At 36.3% G+C, this 12850-nt stretch overlaps 1 protein-coding gene and 1 long non-coding RNA gene across 2 annotated transcripts in view; both read left to right on the top strand.

Moving 5' to 3' along the window:
- The window catches only part of LOC136252321 (uncharacterized), a 300257-nt gene that overhangs the window by 79641 nt on the left and 207766 nt on the right, over positions 1–12850 (top strand). The gene's annotated exons all lie outside the window — the stretch shown is intronic.
- LOC136246470 (uncharacterized) lies at positions 9539–10258 on the top strand. Its single transcript, XR_010696479.1, has 4 exons — positions 9539–9646; positions 9701–9773; positions 9824–10098; positions 10150–10258. It is a non-coding gene; the product is annotated as an uncharacterized lncRNA (long non-coding RNA).

The raw sequence follows: 12850 nt of genomic DNA, 5'->3' as shown, positions 1-12850 counted from the left end.
ATCATTGTGTGATTTGAGTGAGTTGTTTAGGATTGTATGAATACATGCCAAAAAACTTAACTAGGTATTATAAAACATTGTCTATGTGCTATCCATATACCCTCATGTACCCAATAATATACTACACATTCATTAACTGCAAATAACAAAGTTAAATGTATTTTGAGGAATTGGCCCATGCAAATGTCACTATACTCTAAAGCTACAAGGATTGCCTACAGTTAAGGATAATCCTCAGTATGTTCATGATTGAGTGGGCACGTTTGTATGCAAAAAAAAGCCATTTTGACAATTGTTTGTTCAAATATGGTGTTAAATAAATTTAGAAGTCATATATATATCACAATAGTGTAGTCAACAGATCTAGAGATGTAGTATATTGAATATGTAAGAGGCTTCAAACATGGTAATACAAGTAAGAGTTGACCAGTATATTTTCTAATTCACTTTCATAGACAAGCCATTGCATGCTCTTTGTATTTTATGTGCTGTTGGGTGAGTCCTTCTCCAATAACATGATGAATAAATGGCTATTCATCCATGCATCAATTTGTTTGATGTACGTAGACATACATCCAGGATGGCCATTTCTACGCACTTGTATACTGACTATATCTACAAGCATATTCATACTACAAAGTCTACAATATGAAATATCCACGTTCTCTTTTGAAGATTTTTATGAAAGTCTCTTAGCAGTGGTTTTTAGTCTTAACAGCTTAAGTTACAAGTAGCGTAATTATCTAACTCTGAAAGTGCAACACAGCCAATAACGTCACGTATGGAAGTCCATTATAAAATTGAAGTTTACTGTATGAATATATTATAATTAGTAGTATTGATGTTGTTGTAGTAATAATATCAATGAGCTATAGTTCATTATACGTAGCTACAGATTGTTAGTGTACACAGTAGATTCCTCACCACACAAATTATGCTTAACAGAACTTCATGTTAAATTGACCACTTACTAGATTTAGAGCTCTCTACGTATACATATGCACAATGCCATAACAGTATATTCTAGTCATCAGTGCTTGGACATTATAATATTTGAAGATTTGAGTTAGCCATAAACAGACATTATAGCTGTATCATGCTTATCTAAAACCAGGGGTAATTTTGCTCTATTAGTCTTCCCTAGTGTTAATCTAGTCACTATACATGATCTGTAGTTCAACCATATTTATTTTAAATACTACACACAAGTTTGTAGACCATATATATGCAATGCAATGTCATACAAGTAATATATTAATCTGAAGCTTGATGTTTGTTTCCTTTACCAATGATATCTCAAGTCCCCAATGAATAATACATACATACCACCTTTATTTCTGAGAGCACAAGAATAGGATCTAATCAAGTTCAACAATGCCATCTAATTGAAATGTCTGCATGGACATCCATAATTCATTGCCTATTTTACACATGGAATGCTCTCCATGCTGTAAGGAGTATATGTGACTGGATTTTGGAAAAAATGATCCAAATCGCACATTAGAAGTTTCGAGATAAACGGTTTTAAAGAATTCAAGCCCGTGTAACTCTCCAAGGATAGCAAGCACGCATATGAAATTTACACTAAAGATGCATCAATCTGTTACCTTTCAGACCACTTCCAGTACTTGTAGCTGCTTGTAGAGTTTCCTGCCAAATAAGAGAAAATCTGAGCTGTTGGAGGAGTGAAGTAGTATCACGATTGGAGACCAGAGACGAGATTACAGGGCTGCACATGTGCTGGCTCCTTAGTGGTTGATATGTAGCAAAATCCACAGAAAAACCTCTGGCCAACATTGTCAGGCTGTCCACCAATAAGCCACTGATTCTTGCCAAGTCAGGTCCTTCACAAGGCCTAAAACCGCCATTCGAGCTCTATACACAGACGTCTGTTGAAACTAGCCTCGAGTAGTTTGAGTGGTACTGAGTGTCAAAACTACTAGTACGATAGTGTAGCTATCCACTGGTGGTGTTAGTTTGATTTTGCCTGATGTGTGATTTGGATCGGTTTTGTAAAATCTGGTCACATATAGTAAAAGACCTTTGCACTATTGTATCACCTAACATACGTACCTGCTGATTGCAACATAAAGCCATTATTAGAATGATTGTTATTTGACAAATGTCATAATTAAACACTTTTCACATGTGCCAAGCTGCAGTTTTCAGAACTAGCATATCACAGTCCCTTGTTCAAAGCTTTCAAAATAATATATCTATTCAATATACATTATTTAGTTTCAATTTCTCATTGTATGTTTAGAAGTGAAGTTTGCATGCAATAACAGAATTATAATAGACTTAGTAGAAGTACAGTATATAGATGTGTTGCAATCCAGGGCATGGCACTCTATATGAAATCACATGCACACATCAAAAATGCCATTTTAAGGGCAAAAAGTATATAATGCTCTGTATATGCGCTTTAAAATGCTATTGCAAAGTAGTTGTACTGAAGGGTACTACAAAGTGAATCAGTAGGTAAAAGTACATAACATATTTGTGCCATGGCAAGCTATTCTACTTGGGGAAGGTTTAGCAATAGAATGCTCAATACTTTTGCCCCAGCTTTCCCATAAAATATCATGAAATCTGAAACCATAGCAACTTTTTTCCAGACCATGCCTTAGATCACAACACATCTGGCTATCAGTACAGAGAATACTGAATAATAATTATAATGTAATACACGTCACTATAGCCTCCAACACTGGATGGATTATCAGTGTTATCATACTGACTATGCTACTACTGATAGTGGTACTACTGTTAATAATAGTGAGCACTATGTACTGCAAGAAGTTATCAAGTATGACAGATTCTTCAAGAGAATTAAATAGCTATCACGAAGTTGGTAGATACATTAACCCACACCAAGTAACCAGAAGTTCAGGTAGCACTGCTAGTCTTTATCCTAATCCAGCTTATGGTGGAGCAGAATTACAGCCTCAGAGGAGGAGACAATTAAACGATAATTATGATTATGTGGTGGGTGATGATGAAATGATTAAAACTGACCACAATCCATCATATGTTGCAACAAAAGTTGGGAGTAATCAGATGGATGATAACCCTTCATATAAACCTGCTTTTGTAGCTGTAGTATAACCAACTACATTATCATACTGGTTCACACAATTACAAAATATATAGTGCACATTTTAAAAACTACAGATTTATATAGCTACATTGTATATACACAAAACAACTTGTAGCTATAGTACATTAGTTTTTTTGTCATTTAATAAATGTAGACATTGAAGAGTGCACTCACAACAAATTATATCTGATGAGTATAAGAGTGAAATAAATAATAATAAGTAGTAGTTGTAACAGGAGAATGAGAGCTTTGCCTGATATGTAAGCCCGACTGCCCAAGGGCCGCAGGCCTGAGGGCAGAGTGCATCAATTTGTTACCTAAGCTTTCAAAGTACTTCCAACTGCATACTTGTAGAGTTTCCTGCCAAGTAAGGTAGAAAATCTGATCAGTGGGCAACAGATAGACTTCAAAATGGAGACACACCACAATCTAATGGCGGATCCAGGATGGGGAATTTGAGGCCCCCCAGGAGCCAGCCAAACTTCTTATTAAAATACTAACCTTTATGTCAGGCTAAGATCAATTTATAAAATGCATGAAAATATGCACATTTTACTAGCATTTATTACAAATCCACCTGAAATCAAAGTCAAACTAACTGTGTAATTGTCACCCAGGACCACTGTGCATACTAAGCGCCTCTAACATAATTATTGTGTTGCTGTTGTTTAATACATTCAGAGCCTTTTACACAGCTTTTAAGACTTCATAACTATCTGCAAAGGCCAAAGTGGAAAAAAACAACATCATTGAGACACTACTAAGAGGTGATTATTTGCTGCTTCAGCAACTAACAAGATAAATCTGGCCCCAGGGACTTTTAGTTGTCCCTACTATTGTTTGTTTCAGTTATGTCCAGCACACTTGCCTGTTGTGCTGGGGGGTGGTAGGCAAGGGCATTCCATCTAGCCCGAGACAAGAGACCCCAACCACCTACAACTTAGCCTGTTTGTGCCCCTCCCCTTGCCAGCTCCTGGATCCGCCCCTGCAGTCAAAGTGCAGACATGAGATTATATGGTTGTACTGGCTGATACACAGCAAAATTAACACAGAAAACGTTTGGCCAACTATATCAGGCCATCCACCAGTACACCGATTCTTGTTAAGCCATGTCCCAGAAATCACCTGAGCTTGTCACAATACCTGAAAAAGTGGTTGTTTGAGTAATACTAAGGGTCAAAACCAATAGTATGATATTATAACTATCCACTGGTGGTGTTAGTTTGATTTTGCCTGATGTGTCAGTTTTGTCAAATATGATCACATAATAATGGTTAAACATAATTGGCACAATATTGATATATGACACATAATACACACTTATTTACAAAATGGATGTTCCAGTAACTGTGTGGCAGTAGGTCTGTCTTGAACTTCTCTACATGACAACAACAACAACAACACACAATATTGCTACACCTCCACACATACTAATTATACTGGAATAATATGCTGACAGTGACATTTTGTGACTTTCTTATTAAAGGTTTCATTAGCTACACCTTCATGCACTGTGCTCTTCACAATTGTACCATCTATATATATGAAAGTAAAATTAGAAATTTTACATTAAAAAGCAATGAACAAGGGAGGTCATCTACACCTGCAGTGGACATTAAGATTCCTACTTCAGTGATATACTGAGTTTCTAAGTAGGGATTAAATGTCCACTGATATAGCTACAGGTGTAGATGACTTCCTTTGTTTCATTGCTTTTTATTTCTATGATACCTACTCAAATTTGAATTTCTAATTTTTGTTACACTTGTTTGTTTACTTTTAGTATAGCGGCACAACCAAAAAATCGTGCACTTTTTCATAAAGCCATGAAACTTTCCACATAAATAGTACTCCTCAATACATGTATTTTTTGATATAGTGCCATCGCTGATTTGACCATGTTTGTACAAAATATTGATCATTTTTGTCTTTAACTCCCTGAGGCAATAGTTAACTTGTTAAAACATGATACCAAAATAAAGATCTTATTAATAGAAACAACTTAGTCTTTATTTGAAGTCAATAGGTGAATTCATCCGTAAGTTATGAGTATTTTTATTTGCTGCAAAATTTGATAAATTTAAGCATAATTATCTGCGCACAGGTAATTCACACCTCAAGGACAGGTAAATTTATCAGATTTTGCAGCTACTAAAAATGACCATAACTTTGTAATGAAATCACCTATTGACTTCAAATAAAAACCATGTTGTTTCTATCAGCAAGATATTTTGTTTGGTACCATTTTAAAAACAAGTCGATTATTGCCTCAGGGAGTTAAAGACAAAAATAATCAATTTTCTGTACAAAAATGGCCATAAAGGTCACCAAAGGTCAACTCAGCGATGGCACTATATCTAAAAATACATGAGTACTATTTATGTGGAAAGTTTCATGGTTTTATGAAAAAGTGCACAATATTGCCAATTTTGGGGGCTACGCCGCTATACTATTTTTAATAAAACAATTTATAGCTGGTAAACCAGTGCATACGTACTTAAAGAGTGGTGCTGGCCAGACATAGCTATGTGTTATAGCAACTTGCTGCGCACATCAACTATCAATTACTCAATTGCTGTTACCATTTTGCTTCATTTTCAGTTTTGTTCCATCTGTTGTACATGGTATTACGAACAAAGGACAGTAAGAGAAGCATCACTGCAGTCACTACAAAAGTTGCCAGTAAACACATTCCCCAGCTACTGAGAAATGAAGTGGCCACTCCTGCTTTGTTTCAAGTACCATAATATTATACTCTACTCGTTATACAGACCCTCAGGCCCTGTAATAGTTCTCTCACTGTACTCTGGTGTCACAACACAGCACCTTCAGGTTACTAAATTTCATAGAACCCTGTGTTTCAAAGTCTAACTATTGCATAGAACATGGTTATAGGTGTGATAATGAGATCCACTGTATGTAACAAATGATGAGTACAATTGTATAAGCGAAGTGCTGTAAGTGTTTAAAGGTGTAGTTCAAGTATATAGTGTCCCAATTCTATTTCCTTTACCGCACAAGTGTTGATTCACAGCCACAGCACAACTGGCTATCATGAGAATCATCCACAATTTCCATGGTAACTGGATTAATTGCAGTAATTTGCAGAGGCACTTATCATAGAGTTGTTTATTTGTGATGTACTAAATTATGTAGAACCCTGTCCTTTGCAGTCTAAATAATTTACACTGAACTGTGACTCATTTTTGTACCTTGACAGCTGCTTGTAAACACAAAATGTAGACTACGTCACACATAGTATGCTTTAAAGTTTAGTGATTAATGAGGTAAGTAAATTCCAATAGATACCCACGAGTAGGTATCTAAACTGCTTAGATACCTGTGACAAAACGTTTTGTTGTGTGAGTCAGTGCTTTGCTGAATTTCAGTTACAACAGCCATCAGAAATCATCGCTAGAGTGTGAAAAAGCACCGCTGGATCATAAAGATGATTGTGTTCATCTAGAAGATCCAGTGAGTTATTTTAGCACTGACAGTGACCAGAGTAGCACAAGCCATAGTCTAAATCAGTTATTGCACAAATCCACAGTATCTGCACTATTTAGAGACTTTCGAAATGGTACAATAATCACAGAGGGTGAATTTATTATGCCATTCCGAAGGTCTCTATAATAGCGCAGATACCTGGATTTGAGCAATAACCCTATACGTATCAGTACATATCATAGTATATAGAAACAAGCGTGTTACACCTAATGGCCATTATTCCTGAGCTAGCGGACCATCAGTACTGTACCTTAAAGATTTCACTGATTGTACATCTGTTATTCTATACTTGTATGCAGTACTATAAAGTTATAATCAAATCAAATTAAATCAAACCTATATATCGCCTGTTCAGTAAACTGTTGCCAATATGTTGCTAAATGTGACAGATGCATAACTGCCATGTTTCATATCACCTCATAGTGTGGTCTCTATAATCCATGAGCGTGACACTTTGGGATTTTTAAACCAGATTTTAGCCAATCAAATCTCTGAAGGCCTGAGTCAAATATGCTCAAATTATTGCCCAAAAAACTTTCAGGAATTCCCCCGAAATTTTGCCTATAATGTTCTTCTGTGGTCCCACTATGTAATTATGTGCTTGTATTGCACTCCATTCTAACATAGATGAGAATGTGACTGATAGCACAAGACCTTCAATTCAATTTGACTGGTAGTATGAGTAGTGTAGGAAAACACTCCTAGCTTGCATGTACATTACTATTAATTTTTACTATTAATATGTGACCGGATTTCACATAACAAGGCTTCCACACACACAAAATCAAACTTACGATTTTACCAGAAATGGATTGCTGGTCTAATACACTATCATATTTCACACTGTACTTCCTTCAGCACTGACAAGTCTGGTTTCTGTAGCAGCTTTCTTCCGACCCTGTCAAAGCCACGAGTGTGAGATTGGCACCATTAAATGGCCATGGCTTTGTGATAATGGTGTGTAGTGAGCTGGGACTTCACAGAGAGCTCGCCAATAGTGTTCTCAGTCAATTTGGAGTAATTTGGGGCCATGGAGAGCCCAAACTTGGCCTCTAGATTCCAATCGTCTTCTTACTCCATTTTATACCCGTATATTAAGACCACCGTCCACCCCCACCCTCCCACCCTATTACTACCATCCACCCCCACCCTCCCACCCTATTACTACCATCTGTGATATTATTACCCGCTCGAAAAAAGCTGCTCACAACAGGGTAAATTTTGGGTATCAGAAATGTATACACCTACTCAGTGATAGCTAGCGAACAGATGAACAATTGGTGCAAATTTTGTTTGCACAGCTGTAGGCACTGGGAAGTTATTACACAATGATTCCTTAAAATCGCCATATCTCCTAACAAAGCTTTGTGCGTCGAAGCCTTGTTTTGTCAAATTCAGTCACATATTAATTTCAACAGCTAGCTACTGTACATGTAGCTAGGTAACACTAAGTCACTAACTTGTGACAAGTGCAGCATATTTCTGCTATATGACCATCTCTACCTTAATGCTAATTAAAAAGGAATTTCTCAAGAAACCTTTAATGGTATAACATGCACGTGCTATAGCTAAAATTATCAAAGTATATGCCATTATAATGGGCCAGCCAGTTAATGATTATGGCTGTGAGTGCACTCAGTCTATTGTAACTATGTAACTGTATAATTATGCGCAGCAAATACCATCATCATGTATCCATCATCATGATTATGATACATGGTGATGAAAACCGTAGTGTTGGTCATCCTATCACTTGCATCCAATTTACGCATCTACTTTACACCTGCGGTTCTATAAGAGTCCAGGATACAGCAAGATATCACCTATAGAGAAGCTATAATCTGTACATGTAGTGCTGAGTGGAGGTGACAGTTAGTGATAAATTAAAACCTGAGGATGAAGTACCATTGGTTTATGATTCTGCCAGTTGGTTAGTGCAATATGCAATTATTGTGGAGATGGTGAGTTTCAGTAGCTCTGCAGAAAACTTTTATAACCATGATGGATGTTGCAGTAAGATGAAAAAGTAAACAGCAAAAAGTAAATAACTGTACAATAAAAGTAACCATATCAAGTACAGTTAAGCATCTATTTAATGGATACTTTGAGACCAACCAATTTTGGTGAAATTTTACTGTTATAAAGAAATTGTCATCTTTCAGGGTTGGTAAAGGTCTATAGGGACTTCAGCAACTGTCCTTTATAAGGAGGTTAGATATACAGTCTCCTTTACAGGGAGGGGTCTTTAACAGGGGGTTCCACTGTACATCACAAACACAGCTAAGGTACACGTCACAACGTTATTAATAAGACCACCTCATTATAATGACCATGTCAAGTAGGTCCCAAACCACCTCATTAAAGTGACCATGTCAAGTTGGTAACAAACATAACCAAGGTGTACTTCAAAACCTCATTAATAAGACCACCTTATTATAGTGACCATAACAAGCAGGTCCCAAACATAGCTAAGGTGTACTTCATGACCTCATTAATAAGACCACCTTATTATAGTGACCATAACAAGTAGGTCCCAAACACAGCTAAGGTGTACTTCACAACCTCATTAATAAGACCACCTTATTATAGTGACCATAACAAGTAGGTCCCAAACATAGCTAAGGTGCACTTCATGACCTCATTAACAAGACCACCTCATTATAGTGACCATGTCAAGTAGGTCCCAAATATATTATGACCTCACTAATAAGACCACCTCATTATAGTGACTATGTCAAGTAAGTCCCAAGCACAGCTAATGCGTACTTCACAACCTCATTAGTAAGACTACCTCATTGTGGTGATCATGTCAAGTAGGTCCCAAACACAACTAATGTATACTTCATGACCTTATTAATAAGACCACCTTGTTATAGTGATCAGTTATTTTCTTTTTATAAGGGATCATTGTGAGGTCATGTGATCTTTTCACAGGTAGTGTTTGAAGTTTACAGACACTTCAGGGACATGGACATCAATCTGACTGGCTACTACTTGTTGCTATGTCACAAATCCCTTGCAGCATCTTATTCACTACAGGTGTACATGTGTCTCTGTTGTGAGTTTAATCACATGGCCTCATATGATCCTTAGAATACATTGATCACAAGGGGAAGCCCTGTTGTCTTCATGAAGGATTATCAATACCACTATGATCCTATCCTAGGTAACAGTAGCATTGCATTATTGATGTTGCTATTACTACAATTACCATAGTCACTACTCCACTGCTGAAGGAAATTATACTTTCATGGTGACCAGGTGGTAGCATAATTATGTGTGTTTTCGTAGTTACAATAACAAGTCTGTCTGTTGCAGGACAGCACTTTACAGGTTGCTGCCTGACTAGTATCATTGTAAATACACTGCTAGGTAACCTGTCCAGTTGTTTATTAGTTTGTTCTGTGATCATGTAGTCCAACTGCCAAGAATAAGATACTCATCAGTTTTATGTTGCCCTGGTAGACAACATGTGTGTTCTTCCATGGAATGTGAGTTCTAAGTGACTGTTTCAGATGTTAACATTAACATACTTGGCACAGGTAATGGTTGTTTCCACATCCACAAAGACAAAAGAATACTAATGGATAATAATAGTATTATTAAACTATTTTTAAATCAATGTACATGCAAAACTAGAATCAATCCAATCAAAAATCACTACGGGTGCTGGGGGAACTCCCTTGATCATTACTGTTGTGACAAGGAAATGATCATCATGTGTCCACAATAATGTGCATATCACAAATTATTATAGTATACTATACATACATTCTCAGTACAACGTAGTTCTTGAGTGACACACAATTTAAAGCAGAAGAAAGCACACACGGTAATAAAGTTTGAAGCTTGAAATCTTGTGTTTTCTTGCAGTGCAAGGCACGTATCCATGTATTTTATTTAGATGCAGAATAGTATCACTATACTCATCTTCCTCTTTAAGCATTCGTGTGTTACCATCATAAGTTGTACTTTTGCTGTTATTACCATGATTTGAGTTTGTGGATGGTAGACTGTTCAGCAAGTTTATAGCCACATTTATGCAATGTTTTGAAAAATTGCTGAAACTCTTATAATCCATGTTACATGTAGCTATATATACACTGTTCTACAATTACGCTTAAGCTCACTTTATTTCTGTTGAAGGTAGCTGTTCATAAATTAAAATGTATGCTTGGAATTATTCTCAGAGGAACTTTCTTTACCTTATTGATGTCTACTTTAGTACATTATTATTATTATTAACACTTTACAGTGACCAGCACTGAAGGTCTGACAGCAACATGTACATATACAAGGTTTACCTGAGCATCATGTATCTCATACCAACATTCAAAGTGTTCACATAGCAGACATAATGACCAGATTTTATGTGTTTCCCAATGTGCATGATAACTGCTTTCAGTAAGTACTCTCATGTAGTTCTTTATGATGTTAACTACATAGTTTGCATGGTACACATACATAGACTGTAAAAACAACATGGTGGTACAGCTGACAACTGTAATATTATCACTAATCTGTGACCTTGTCCAGATTGCTTTAATAGTATGCACACCATGTGATCATTGATCGATATTATTTTGTTCTGTGAAATGGATGACAGAAGGGTTTTTGGTTGTAGCATTGACGCTATGTACAGATGTATAATAATAATGGAAAATACACTGATACCACTAGCTATAGATATGTTGGTTAGTCCAGCCTACTTATGTCATCAGTTAAGGTATCTATAGAAAATGTACTGATCAAGTGTCCACTATCTATTTTACCAATTTAATATTGATAGAAGTGGTACTCAGCACTGATATTGTACAATATAATACTGTATTGGTGTACGTACCTTTTCAATGTACGCATCACCATTACCACTGGTAGAGATGAAAAGGCAGGGGTTAGGTAACATGAAGTGTGTCTTTGACAACTGCATAAAAGTATTATTGAAGCACTAATGATAGTAGTATAATGTACAAGTCAAATTGGACTATGTTATTCTCTGACATATCCTCTGTAGCAAATGTACTCTGTGTTGATCATGGTATTTTTGCTGAATAAGTTGGCTCATTATGGAGTTGTGGATGGTGCTCTTGCTTGGTTTAGGAGTTATTTAAGTAATCGACAGCAGTGTGTCAAGTATGGGGTTTTCAATTGAGGTGGGGTTTTATTGGTGTGGGTATGCCACAGGGCTCCATACTGGGGCCTGTGTTATTTTCTATATTTGTAAATGACCTGCCAACTGTTGTGGAGCATAGTAGTATCAATATGTATGCTGATGACACAGAACTGCATTGTTCTGGTGATAAACTACAAAATGTTCAGAATGATCTTCAGTCAGATCTCTTTCGCATTCAAGGCTGGTTACAAGCTAATAGACTACAACTGAATGTTACAAAATCTGTAATAATGTTGCTGGGATCCTGGCAGAAGCTGCGAAATTGTTGTGAGTCTCTCTTGCTTAATGGTAAGATTCTTACTTGTGTTACTACCACTCGTTATTTTGGAGTGATTATAGATCAGCATTTGACATGGAAGGCTCATGTTAGTTATGTTTTGAGGAAAGCTAGATACAAATTGTTTGCCTTGAATCGTTTGAAGCCACTGCCAGATTACTTATTGTGTCAATTGTATCAGGCATTTGTGTTAAGATATTTCAGCTTGCTCTTCTTATGTCAAGTTAACACTAGCAGAGAGGCAACATTTTCATACTGCTGTGCAGGTGTTTAATGTTTTACATCATCTGTCTCCCAGGTATTTAAAAGACTGGTTTGTTTCAACTGAAGCATATACAAGGCATACTGGAAGAAATAAACATTGATTGTATGTACCGCAAATCCAATCATCAATTGGGAAGAGTAGTTTTTACTATTGTGGAGTACTTATTTGGAATAGCTTGCCTCCCAATTTGTGTGGTACTGATCGCTTGTCAAATTTTAAGGCTACCTACAAACAATTGTTTTGTTAATAAAAGAATTATTGTGTTGTACATAATTATGTTTCGTAAATTTTGTTTTGTCTTGTGTAAGTATTTTTTGTTGTTGTTGCTGTTGTATAATGTACTTTGTATAGGGCACTGCTGAAAAGCAGTTCTTAGAACTGATGTAGTCTCCCTTCAAATCATTAAAATTAATCATTTCTTTGAATTGCTTCATCAATATTAGTACCCTAAATATTCAGACTACCAATTAAATTCGTAACCTAGTACAATAATCCCTACTTCTCTTCGACCCAATATACAGCACTATA

Source organism: Dysidea avara, chromosome 1, assembly GCF_963678975.1.
Source record: "Dysidea avara chromosome 1, odDysAvar1.4, whole genome shotgun sequence".
Lineage (NCBI taxonomy): Eukaryota > Metazoa > Porifera > Demospongiae > Dictyoceratida > Dysideidae > Dysidea > Dysidea avara.
This window is presented reverse-complemented; position numbering and strand designations above follow the sequence as displayed.